Raw genomic sequence first — 14250 nt, forward strand, 5'->3', positions numbered from 1 at the left:
GTGTCCCGACTTGACAATAATTTGAAGCGGTTATCAATTATTGCTGTAATTTTTCGCTATCTAAATACATCGTGGGACTATTACCCGATATAGCTGCCATATAAACCGATCAGCCGATTTGATACCCCGAGGCCCTGGATCCCGCTATTTTTATCCAATTTGGCTAAAATATTGCAGCGAGTGTTTTGTTAAGACCTCCCACAAATCGGCCTATAGCCTGATATAGCTCCCACATAAAACCGATTAGTCTTCTACGGCCCCAGAAGCTTCAAATTTTGTGTGATTTAGCAGAAATTTGGTACGTTCCCAAGATTAAGCCCGGCCGAACTTAGCACATTGTTAAAAACAACATTTTGAGATCTTTTAATGATTGCAGCGATTTGTCGTTGACTTTTGACTTTGGTTGTTAAATTTTGAATAATGAAACGCTCTCGTCGGTACAAAGTTTTGTGCAGTCCATATTTCTGGCATACAAAACTTTGCATAGGCAAGATTTTAGGAAGTAAACTCCATATTCACACTAACTGAGCACATTAACTATTATTAGTTGTTGTTGTTTATGTAAATTATGCAAAGTTGTTATTGTAATTTACCGTTGACCCTAACAGACGAAGTCTCTCATTCTTAGCATAGACAAATGTTGCCAGACTTTTTGTATTTGCTAATGAACACCATAAGCATTGGTGTTAATTAATTGCCCAAAGTTCGTTTCGAGCCGGCCTTGCTTAGGGCCTGCATACTTGTTGCTATGTGTTTTATTTCATTTATATGAAATTACCTTTTAAGACAATAGTTGTTGCTAGTTGTTTCTTTTATTTTATTTATAATATTTGTTTTTTTTTCTTATAGTTGATTACTAATGGTACACATTTAGATTTTTCAGTTGAAATTTAAACTTTTCTTTTGTTTTAAAGATTGGCTGGTAAACTTTGTTTAATTTGTTTTTTTTTTTCTATAATTTTTGTTTTATTTTTTTATAAACACTTTACATTGCTATGCGTTTAACTAGACATTAATTATTTTTTAAAATATTTTTTTGTTTTTTTTTTTTTTTGATAATTTTTTTTTATTTATTTATTTTTTTGAAGAACACTTTTTCGAATTTAGTTTTGTTTAATTAAAAATTATTTTTGTTAACATATTTTTTTTGTTGTTTTTGCTTTCTCATGTATTTTTAAGTGCCGCCGGCATTTAGATTTTTTTCTTCTTGTATCAAAACGACTTGTCGTTATATGCGTGCTGTTTATTTGTTGTCTTTCTTGTTTACGCACTTTTCAACCGCTGTGCTTGGTGCAAAAAAAAAACAATAACAAAAATATATTGTTGTGATGTAATCTGTCAGGTTTTTTGCCTTTGTTGTTGTTGTTTGATTATGGTGTTTTTGTTTTTCTGTATCCAAAGAATGGGCCTTGTTTTTGTTTTATATGGATATGCAAATCAGTATCACTGCATCACGTATGATCGTCAAACATGCAATTGAGTCAGTGTTGCCAGATGCAATGACATACATGTTGACATTTCTTAAGTTCTGTTATGTGTGTATGTGTGTATGTAGGAGTAAGCTGGCTTGCCTTTGGTTACTAGAACTTTATTTGGAAAGCGGGTTCAATAGGCTGTTTAGATGTTTGGCTGTTGTCGTTGTTGTTCTCCCACGAAAAATGCCTAGCAAAAATCCAGTTCCTACTTTGCGCGCGGTTTTTTTTTTTAAATTAACATTCTACAAAAACAGACGATCAAAAGACGAAAAACTGGAGCACTGCCAAAAACAAAACAAAAACGGGCACGCACACGTAAAACGAAACCCCCTTTCAGTAAGGGCATATCATACGCAATATGATAAAAACCCCCCCAAGTAGAGGATTTGCGATTTTTGGGGTTGTTGATTTCCGATCGATTTCCGTCGATGCGCGCAGCTCAGAAACGTCTTACTACCGCGGTTTTTGTCGGAAACAAACGGACTGAGTGAGTGAGTGAGAGTGCTGTTTTTGCCTTGTGCTTGGCGAAAAAATGAGCTGAAATGGAATACAAAAAAAAAGCTAGGACGTTGGCGTCGTTGCGCGCTGCCGGCGTTGTTGTTGCTCGCAACCATACCATTCATCGTCTTCAACAAGATCCAACTTGTGGCTGTAAAGGTTGTGCATTTATTGTTGTTGGTTTTCTGTTTTCAGTATTACTTTGGCTTTATCGTTTTCCCGTTTTTAGTTCTCTCTTTACTCGTTTGAAAGAGTCTGCATGGGTTGCATGTGTTTTTGTGTGCATTTGGCAGAAATTGTTTGCATGAGGTTTTCGTATTAAAATTTGTTTTGCAAACCCGCCTTACATCAAACCATACAATTTGGCCATACAACACATTCGTTTACTTTGTAGAAAAAACCAACAACAATTAACACAGTTGGCTGTAAAAAAAAAAGCTCTACAAACAAATCACCACACTGCAACAACTATAACAACAATGACAAGAGAAAATAAACACTATGCACATGCACTAACACCATAAACTGAACCCATTTGGATTTCTGTCTGCTTGTCTGTCCTTCAAACCGAACAAGCCAACCACCGGCAGCTACAACAAAACCACAAAGGCACACACACACACACACACATGCCAACTACAAGGGGCACCACACGTAAACACAACGTGATCGTTTGACGGGCCTACAAACAAGCAAACAAACAAACCGACTGCCATTCAGCCTGCCTCAATGCAAAGGGTTGCCATGGCCTTGCCCACACCATTATCGCAGGGTAAGCTTCAGTACAAGTTTTGAATGTTGTTTAAATTGCCAAAGGAAGGAAAAAATACCCAAAAAATAGAGCTGGCTTAGAAAAAATTTTGCTTGAGGTATGGTTATGCTGAAAAACAAATATTATGCTAACAAGTAAAAACGAGCTAAGTTCGGCCGGGACGAATCTTGGGACAATGGAATTTGCCAAAAAAAAAAAAAAAAAAACAGAAAATGAACTAAGTTAAAGGGCTTAGTTGCACTTTACGTACCAAATTTCTGACAAACCAGATAAAAACTAGATTGTCTCACTAGAAGCTACATTTAAACATAGACCGATTTGGTCGATTTGCTATCCAATACCAGTGAACTGCAAGCGGTGGTATTTTTCCGATTTGCGGTGTACTCATAAAAATGCGGTGTTAGTATCTATCGCCAACGCAATTAATGAGATGTTTTGTTGAGCACACACTAGAGTGAGGATCGTATAAATACTCATGCATTAAACTGCTTCGCTTTTAACATCGTCTTTATCCATGCCGATTTTATCAGTCAAATGTCGAGAATGGAAACACCGCATCAACACATGGACTCGAATCATAATTGCGGTATTGTTTTTACAACGATGAGAAAGCACATTCATTTTAACAAAAATATATTTTGTTATTTTGCTACTAATTTTCAAAATATTTTGGATTTTTCTCAAATTTTTATAACCACTACCATAGGTATATATTCTAGATCGTCTTGACATGCTAAGTCGATGTCCCTCCGTCTGTCAAAATCACGATAGCGTTCAAACCGATAAAATTAATCGATAAAATCAATCGATAAAATTAAATATCGATAGCGGGATATAACTGTCATTTAGACCGATCTGAGTATTCGGGATATGAAGCTCATAAAAGCCGCATTTTTCCCCGATATCTCTGAAATTCGGAATAGTGAGCTACAGTAGAACACCCGATATTTAAACGAAATATGGTTTGGAACGGACTATATTTGGATACAGGAACTTAAGCCCATAAAAGCCGCATTTATCATTCGATTTATCTAAAATTTGGAGGAGTGAGCCACTCGATATCCAAACCAAGTAACGACCACATCAGGCCACATTTGGATATATCTGCCAGATAGACCAATCTGGCGATTTAGGGTCTTAAGCGCATATATCACTCGATTTCTCTGAAATTTGGAACAGTGAGTTGCAGTAGGGCATCCGATAACCGAACGGAATATGTTTGGATATAAACGGCCCATATAGATTGATTTGCCGATTCGGGGTCGTCAGCCAATAAAATCCACATTTATAATCCGATTGCGCTGAAATTTGAAACAGTGAGTTGGATTGAGACAACCTATATCCGAACCGGTGATGGTCCACATTATACCATATTTGGATACATCTGCCATATATGCCGTCGATATGCCGACTTAGGATCTCAAGCGCGTAAAACGCGCAATTTTAATCCTTTTTGTCTGAAATTCAGAACAGTGAGTTGCAGTAAGGCACCCGATATCGGAAGGGAGTATGTTCGAGATTGGGCCATATTTGGTTATAGCTACCATATTGACCGATCTGCCGATACAGAGTTCTAAGCCAATAAAGGCTGCATTTACAACCCGATTTCGCAGAAATTTTGAACAGTGAGTTGGATTGGGACTACCGATATCCGAACCGATTATGGAGCACAATAGACCTTACTTGCATATAGCTGTCGTCTACTCCAATCTGCCGATTTAGAGTATCACCTCAAAAAAGCCTCATTTATTAATCGCTTTTTTCTGAAAATTTTAATCTATAACTTGTATAAGGCTTCTCGGTACCTGAACTAAATATGTTCAGATTGACCCAATACGGATATAGGAGAGTTATAATATAATAGGCTGATGACTATATCCTTGGTAGTGGTAAGAACGGCACGGCCGAACTTAATACTTTTTTAGTTGTTGTTTATTGAAACAGGTAAGAGCGTGCTAAGTTCGGCCGGGCCGAATCTTATATACCCTCCACCATTGATCGCATTTGTAGAGTTCTATGCGCGGTATCTCTTTTTAGACAAACATAGAATATTGAATAAGAACTTTTATGCTATTGGAGCTATATCAACTTATAGCCCGATTCGGGCCATAAATGAATGCTGAACATTGTAGGAGTCATTGTGTAATATTTCAGTTCATTCGGATAAGAATTGCGCCTTGTATGGGCTCAAGAAGCAAAATCGGGAGATAGGTTTATATGGGAGCTGTATCAAGCTATTGATCGATTCAAACCATATTAGACACGTATGTTGAAGGTCATGAGAGAGGCCGTTGTACAAAATTTCAGCCTAATCAGATGAGAATTGCGCCCTCTAGAGGTTCAAGAAGTCAAGATCCAAGATCGGCTTATATGGCAGCTATATCAAAACATGGACCGATTAAAACCATACTAAGCGTAGTTGTTGGAAGTGCTACCAAAACACTACGTGCAAAATTTCAATAAAATCGCACGAGAATTCCGCCCTCTAGAGGCTCAACAAGTCAAGACCCAAGATCGGTTTATATGGCAGCTATATCAAAACATGCACTGATTTAAACCATACTTAGCGTAGATGTTGGAAGTGATACCAAAACACTTCGTGCGAAATTTCAATAAAATCGGACGAGAATTGCACCATCTAGAGGCTCAAGAAGTCAAGACCCAAGATCGGTTTATATGACAGCTATATCAAAAAGTAAAGAAGCTCCTATTTGTAAAGCTACTTTGCATCTTTAATTACGGCTGACTGTTGCCTTGTCCCAACGTCAATTTCTTTACTTTCAAGGATATTTCGACCTTCATTTTAGATTTTTTTTTTAACAAAAAGACGCAAAGTTAAGGATTTATTAACCTAACATTTAGGATAAGAAATTCTTAATTTGAAGGAAAATATTTTTCACCACAAGAAATGTTTCCTTAAAAAGTTGAAAAATTGATCATCTTTTAATAATGTTTGGTAATCTTTGGCTCGAATCTTTACAATTTGGAAAAACAATTTTTCAGTGTACCATAATTTGCATGCCTAACACCCCTTAGTAAAAAATTTTTAGAAAAACCTCCAACTTCCCGCCTGAGTTAGTTGCAAAGTATGCCAATTCATTTTTCATAGGGGTATAATTAAGTTAATTTATTTTCGTTTTAAGGTTATGTTTTGAATAAGCACAGAATTTGCCCATGAACATTTCACTAAAGAACAGGGGCAAACATCTCACATTATAATGAGTACTGTCCGATTCAAGTTTAAGCTCAATTTAAAGGGAACTCCATTTTATATCCAAGTCCGAAGGGCGTACCGCAGGGCGACACCTTTTTGGGGAGAAGTTTTTACATGGTAGAGTACCTCACAAATGTCGTCCGCATTGGGAGGGGATAACCACCGCAGAACATTTTCCTGGTGTTCTTGCCAGGATTCGAACCCAAGCGTTGAGCATCACAAGCGGCCATGCTAAACTCTGCGCTACGGTGGTCTCAGCTGTATCAATATTAATAACCAAATTTGGTTCTATTTGAATCATATTTGGTGCAAATACCGAAAAGTCTTAACAAGTCACAATTTCAAATTTCAGAGAAATCGGTTAATATGAGGCGTTAATGGGTAAAGCCCATAACATAACATATTAACCGATTTGTCTGAAATTTGAAATTGTTAAGACTTTTCGGTGTTTGAAGCAAAGTTCATTCAGTTAGACCCATATTTGGATATTAATATGGATACAGTGGAGGCCACCGTAGCGCTGAGGTTATCATATCCGCATTTGATGCTGAACGCCTGGGTTCGATTCACTTGTCCGATTTTAATGAAATTTCATATATTCACTATTTAGAGCTTTTTTATTGACGTAGTAATTATTTTTAAATTTTTTTTACAAAATTTTTTTAAAAAAATAAAAAAAATGTATTTTTATATCCTATATTTTTACAAAAAATCATTTTTATACCCACCACCGTAGAATAAGAGGTATATTCATTTAGTCATTCTGTTTGCAACACATCGAAATATCAATTTCCGACCCCACTAAGTATATATATTTCGTATGTCGTAAAATTCCAAGACGATTTAACGATGTCCGTGTGTCCGTCCGTCTATTGTAATCACTCTAGAGCCTTCAAAAATTGAGATATTGAGCTAAAATTTGACACCGATACGTGTTTTTGATGCACGCTGGTTAAGTTCTTCAACGGACCAAATCGGACCATATTTGAATATAGCTGTCATATAGACCGATCTAATGCCCATAAAAAATTTATTTTTCATCCGATTTTGATAAAAATTCATCAGATTTCGCTGAAATCTGCAACAGTGGGTTTTTTTGAGCCTCCCGACATCTGACCTAAATATGGATTAGATCAGTTCATATTTAGATATAGCTGCCATATAGACCGATCTCCCGATAAAGGGTCTGAAGGCCATAAAAACTTTATTTTTCAACCGATTTCGCCGAAATTTAAAACAGTGCGCAGTTTAAAGCCTCCCAACATCCGACCCAGATATGGTACAGATCAGAATATATTTAGATATAGCTGCCATATAGACCGATTTGCCGATAAAGTGTCTAAAGACCATAAAAGCTTTATTTTTTAACCGATTTCGCTGAAATTTGAAACAGTGCGCAGTTTTAAGCCTCCCAACATTCGAAACAGATATGGTTTGGATCGGACTATATTTAGATATAGCTGTCATGTAGACCGATCTGCCAAAAAAGGGTCTGAAGCCCATAAAAGCTTTATTTATTACCCGATTTCGCTAAAATTTGCAACAGTGAGTTATTTTAAGCCTCCCGACATTTGACCTAAAAATGGACTAGATCGGTTCTTATTTAGATATAGCTGCCATATAGACCGATCTCCTTATTTTTTAACCGATTTCGCTGAGATTTAAAACAGTGGGTTATTTTAAGCCTCCCAATATCTGACTTAAATATGGTTCAGATCGGACTATATTTAGATATAGCTGTCATATAGACCGATCTGCCGATAAAGGGTGTGAAGACCATAAAAGCTGCATTTATTACCCGATTTCGCTGAAATTTGCAACAGTGGGTTATTTGAAGCCTCCTGACACTCGACTTAAATATGGTTCAGATCGGACTATATTTAAATATAGCTGCCATGTAGACCGATCTGCCGATAATGGGTCTGAAGGCCATAAAAGCTGTTTTTTAACCGATTTCGCTGAAATTTGGAATAGTGCGCGGCTTTAAGCCTCCCAACATCCAACCCGGATATGGTACAGATCAGACTATATTTAGATATAGCTGTCATATAGACCGATCTGCCCATAAAGGGTCTGAATTTTCACCGGATTGTAACGAAATGGGGTTTACATATATACCCGAGGTGGTGGGTATCCAAATTTCGACCCGGCCGAACTTAATGCCCTTTTACTTGTCCTAATTATTTGTGACCATTTAGCGAAGAAAATCGTACCTGCTCTCAAAAGTAGTAGGCTTACGGTCATAAATTTATTTTCTTACCGACTTTCGACAAGACAATTTTCCCCCAAAACATGACCTTATTTGAAGGAAAAAAAATTTGAACAAGATGCACTCATCTACTTTATGCCAATTCAACTTTCATTAGGGTACCTCTTTCCTAACTCAAGCTAGACAGCTCTATTCTTTGGGTATTTTTCTACTCATTCATCGTTAATGGGTTAAGACCCCAAATCTGCAAAAAGGTCTATAGCTATATCAAAATATGGTCTAACCTGGAACCTATTAGGTATGGATATCAGAAGGCTTAATAAAACTCTTTGTTCCAAATCGATATAGGCCTTGAGACCCTATAGCGGGAGATCAGTCCATACGGCAGATTTACCTAAATAAAAACCGATCTGGACCATATTTCGCAAGTATATCGAGGGGTCTTAGAAAAAATGCTACTTTAATGGGCTCAAGATCTTATATCAGTGGATCGGTCTATATGGCAGCTATATCCAAATATAGTCCGATATGGCAGCATTCACGAACTTAGCCTGAAATACGGGTCTGTGCCAAATAAAGAGGAAATACGGGCCTGTGCCAAATTTCAGCTCAGTAACTCAATTTTCAAAAGCTGTTGCTTGATTACAACTAACGGACAGATACATACGTATCGTTAAATCGCCTTAGAATTTTACGACAATTCTAAATTTATACACTTCATGAGATGGCAATTTGATATTTCGATATGTTGCAAATGGAAAAATACTATCTAACCTATGATAGTTGGTATAAAAATAAACAAAATTCTTGAGCTATATTCCTACTGTCCCTCTCTAAACTAATGTAAGTTGATTTTTAACAAACATGTATCATGCACATCAACACTTTTTGTTATACAATTTTAAGTTATGATCTATTTATGGATTTTCGAAAAAAAAACGTCATCAGGGCTAGCGCAAGCATCAAATCAGTTGGCAACACCGTTCACACTGTTTTCATGGAGGGCGGGCAGTGTGCTGCTTGCTAGCGAGCCCTTTATTAGTAGCCGGTTTTTGTTTGTTTGTTTGCCTTTGTAAGCTTGTAAAGTTGGTTGTAAATTTTTGTAATGGCGCTGCTTTTTTTTACGTTTTCTGTTGTGTTTTGTTGGTAAAATTATTTCAAATTTGTTTGGTTTTCATTTTCGTTTTGAACAAATGCCGCACAACACTCATAACAAATCATACTCAGAGGATCCAATCAAAAACGACAGAATTCAAAACTTGACATGGGCAATTTCGCATTGGGAGACGGGTAAAAACAAGCACACGAATAAGTCGTAGTCGTCGTCATCGGTCATTGCGAAAAACCACCGACACAAGAAATTTCGCTTTGAGCCTAAATTTCGCGTACCAACACTTAGGGCTTGCCGTTGCACACTGACTAAAGTGGACGTGGCTGCAGCAGTAGTTGTTGGACATGGATGCAGGCAAAAACCAAGTGGTAAGGAGAGGAGAGGAGATGGTGTGGAGCCTAGGGCTTGTTTGTTTTTTGCATTAGTCCCCTCACACCAGACATTTACAGGCGCGAGAGGGAGGAGCAGGCACCAGCAGCTTACTGTGACGCAGTAAGTGTTGGCGCACATCGGTGCATTCCATTGTTGTTGTTGTTGGTGTGTTCTTGCAGAAGGCTGTCGGAGGTTTGTTTTAGGAGGACTTTGAACACTCAATGCGGCTTGAGATTGGCTGCATGGGCTTGTGCGCTGTGACGTCTTTGGTTGGCAATATAGTAGCAGTTGCCAAGTACATAAACAAAGTTGTATATAAGCGTAGTACATGTGTCATAGCCAGTATGTACACATGCATGTACATGCTCAGCTAACTCATGTTCTGCTATTCTCTAAGAGTATTTTTTTTTTTTTTTTTTGCGAATTTTTTTCTGTTTCCTAATTTCCCCTATTCAGTTGCAGCACGTATGTATGTGCTATCGTCATCTTACAGATTGGCGAAAGTTTAACCTCCATCCCCCTTTGCAACAAGCAAACATTCAAGCAAAAATTCTCTTTGTAATTTGTATTGCAATGCATTTCGTGCATTGCTTGCAGTGTGAATTATTTCAACAACTAAGTCTCGAGTGGACTCTTTGTTGTGCTCTCTCTCTCTCTTGCAATAACCATGCTGAGTGCAAGTAAGTGTGCGTGTTAAGTGGCATAGACAGAGTTGCCAGCAGGTTAATTTGAAGAAATGGCATTAATAGGCAGATAATTTAACAAAAATGTGCCTGTCTGAGAAAACTTTCCGCTGGAATTCAGCGAGCAGTATGTTAAAACTATTTTCGTTATAATATACAGGATAGCTGCGTAAGTGTTACTTGGTAACACACTGGTAATAAAACAAATATGCCAAAGAACATTCGATTAAGAAACAGCGGGTATACTTCTGTCATATCAATGAGTGCTGCCCGACACAAGTTTAAGCTCAATGAGCCGAGTCCGAACGGCTTGCCGCAGAGCTACTCCACTCAATAGAGAAGTTTTATATGGCTCATTACCTAAAGTAATTATAACACAGGTGTCGCCAGCACTGAAATTTTTTCCGCCGGGATTCGTACCCAGGCGTTCATCGTCAAGGCCGAACATGCTAACTGCTGATCTACGGTGGCCTCCCAAGTTCACACTGGTACACTGATAGAAAAATGACGGTACTTCTCCAATACCGCTTGGTATTATTTTGTTCGCGTCATTGGCAAAGATTTTTAATACCATTTGGTATCAATTCAATAGTAGACATTTATATTCTTGTCATCGCGCCAGAAGTGTTGTTGAGCTTTGTACTTAAAATATTGACCCCACAATTGTTAAACAAATAAATAAAATGTTTTAATACAATTTGAGTGCGTAAAAACCTGTTTAAATACTCGCAGGCGGTGAAAATGGATATAGTATCTTGTGTGAAAAACGATGCTTTGTTAATGTATTCATATTTTTCTGATGGTCGCGCCAGGATTCGAAACCAGGCGTTCAGCGTCATAGACGGACATGCTAACAATGACTCCAATTCATCCAAAATCACGATGTAATAGAAATTACGGTTGCCAGATTTTTTTGAAAGAGATCCGAAACTCCAAAAAAAAATCCTCCATAAATCTTTAATTAAAATGATTTCCCCTAATGATAAAGATTTACGGATTAAAGTAAATTCTTAGAAGATCACAAAGGCCCACCATCTTAAAGTTAGACTCCAAAGAGCAAAGAAGTTGCTACGCTTGGACGATCATGGTGAATTCCTGACCATTTTGTTCTCTGACGACAAAAATTTCCCAATTGAGCAATGCGTAAACTCCCTACCTAAACGAGCGCACAAACGACCGAGTGCCACCCGAACTAATTTTCTATTTTAAGTGACAGCTTGAAAGAATTTTGCATCTTAAGTGCTTCTAACTTCTTTTCAGTAATAGCCTCGTCTTCTCACGCCTCGTCGCTCTGCAATTCTCAATGTAGACTTTCAGGCCCACCCTGTCGTCTAGATTTGATTCATCCGTGTAGTATGAACTTTTAGATGACAATACCAGAGTTCCGTCAAATCAAGACTGTGCCACTGGCCCCGTCTATGCCAAGACAATATGTTTTCTGAGCCTGTTACGTTTGCCTTACGTTGCATCGTTCTCCATCGCAGCCCACCAAACTACTGAGGCGTTAGTATGTAAGTATTGGTCTAATCACGCTGCGATAGAATCAGTACACAAAACTCGGATTCAGATCCATTTAGAGCGTACGGTTAGTCCACATAGTGCCTGATATCTGTGTGCCTTCTTGGTACGCTCCTGAATGTGACACTTCCAATCCAGTTTCCTGTTTAAGATCACTCAGTCTATGACCTTGTGGGATATCGAAATCGTTCTGTTGAAGAAACGTGGTGCGTCAAATTGACCAACATCGTCTTCCTAGTGAACAGAGTTAAAATTAAGACCCCTAGGTCTAGCTCAGTCGAATGCCATCCCCAAGTTTCGGCCTTTCTGCATAGCTGATTCGGATCCCTATACTTGAAGTATTATGATGTCGTCGTGTAGCAGCGGATGAATTTTTGAGCAAGTAACGCCGTCTCAACACTATCTTGCCAATGAATAATTTTTACTCCAAATCAGCAATGCTCAAAATGAAAATGAGAGATACTCTCTTTAAGTATTTTCAATTCTCTCAATATGTGAAAACTCATTTTTTGGACTGAACGATTACAGTCTTACTCAAAAAACATAATGTAGATTTGAAATAGATTTATTTGACAGTTCTATAAAGGAAATCTGTCAAATAAATAAGAGAAATTTTAAATACGTTTTTATATCTTCCAATCGTTTAGTCTACAAAAATAATTAAAACAGAAAAACGAAGCTTATAATCTTGCACTTATCCATTCGTTGCTGTCTCAACAATGACAGAAACAAAGCGCATAAGAACACATGCTACTTGCGATCAACGCTACCGTAAAAGGCTGGGCATCGCTACTTCAAATGCCAGCACTTTGGTTATTAACCTAACTTTTCGATTCAACCACAAGATTTTTTTTTTTAAACGGTGCCTGGCTCATTTTGGGCCACTTGCATAAGGTTTATTCCCATTCCACTGTGCATCGGTTATTTTACTTTGCATTATTAACAAAAACACCCCCCAGGAATTTGTCAAATTGTCCATTCCCAACCATTTTTAGGGGGATATTAGGTAAATTGGCAACATTGTTCTTTCGCCTCTTGTTAAAGTCATTTGAAAGCTCTGCAAAGAGAGATGGAGAGAGATTTACTACAACCGCGTGTGGGTGTATGTGTGTGTGCATGTGCATTTGTTTGCTCTGCATCTATGCAAACTCACTCGACTATTGTGGCCAATGTATGCACGCCTTTCTCGAAATATCTCTGCCGCCTGTTTGTGTGTGCAAATATGTTGGCTTTTACTTCCTGATATGCAATGGGCCAGTAGTAGTGATGGTGAGTTCTATTCTTGTACATAACACAGTCAGCCAGGCAGCCACCGGGTGAGACCGGCTCATCTTGTATTGGGTGGCGGATACGAGAGGTCGGTCGAAGAACTTGCTTTCGTCACAGATTCATTCCACGAAGCTTGAGCGGGCGGTCGGTTGGCGGTATGAGGTAGTCAACGTCAACCGAGGCCAACCGGTGCTGCCGGGTTAGGCTGTGCTTCGCTCTTACGTGTTACGACCTTGCTGCAAATCATGCAACATGTTGCGTTGCAACTTAATAATAAACAACAAGAAGTTGCATTATGTTTGAAGGTTGTAGCTGAAAACAACAAACCCGTTTGTTGCGTTTGTAGTTTTCGACATGCGGCGGCATTCCTCAGCAGCCCCGTGTGAGAGGATAGATATGTGTGTGTGATTTATGTATGTTTGTTTCTTGTTTATTGTATTGTTTATGCTTTAATGTTTGTTTCTGTTTATCATTTTTGCATGGTCCCCGCCCTCCGCCTTCTCATATTTCTAATACCATGAGTATATTGTGATATTTGTGCTGCGGTGGAGTTGTTTGCATACTTGTAAGTCATTGTGGTTCTTTAGGGAAATCAATTGCTCATAGATATGAGAGTTGCCGTTATGTTGTCTGCAGACTAATTTAGGCGGGATTGAAAATTTAAACAAAAATATTTTACACGCGAGAGATACGCTAAAACTTTAGTCTTTACTACTGATGGTGCGAATTTGAAGACTGGGGGATTAGGTTTGTGGGGATATATCATAAATAGTTGCGTCTAGTTTTAGGATACTCTATATTATGAGGGAGAACGAGTATGTCCGCAGTTTCATTATGTATACCATGGATGCGAAGTGATGTTTGAGGAAGGTCACAGATTATCTAAAGTCAAGATCGATTTGGGTTTGGATATTCTGGACTCGTTTTTCTGAAAGGAAAGATTAGGCGGGGTGTACTGTGTACTACGAGCCCTCGGTCTTCGCTGATGGTTCCAAGTTGGAGACTGGACAGCATTAGGGGTTAATGAATCGGTGGGGTCTGGATATTATGAATGCGGGGGGAAAGTTGAGGAAAGTCGAGGACAAGCTAGTACCAAGACAGTTACGTATAGGAATTTTGGGAATTCGCT

General features: G+C 38.3%; 1 protein-coding gene across 5 annotated transcripts in view; it reads right to left on the minus strand.

Moving 5' to 3' along the window:
- LOC106081004 (protein doublesex) overlaps nucleotides 1-14250 on the minus strand; it is a 320938-nt gene that overhangs the window by 282143 nt on the left and 24545 nt on the right. The window contains exons 1-2 of one of the 5 annotated variants that reach the window (XM_059363968.1): nucleotides 9392-9570; nucleotides 779-1281 (exon numbers count right to left, since the gene is read on the minus strand). The exons of 1 other annotated variant lie outside the window; for it this stretch is intronic. The gene's annotated coding sequence lies outside the window, so the exon portion shown is untranslated. 3 more of the 5 variants (XM_059363967.1, XM_013242666.2, XM_013242667.2) reach the window with 3 other exon arrangements.

The sequence above is a fragment of the Stomoxys calcitrans genome, chromosome 2, assembly GCF_963082655.1.
Source record: "Stomoxys calcitrans chromosome 2, idStoCalc2.1, whole genome shotgun sequence".
Lineage (NCBI taxonomy): Eukaryota > Metazoa > Arthropoda > Insecta > Diptera > Muscidae > Stomoxys > Stomoxys calcitrans.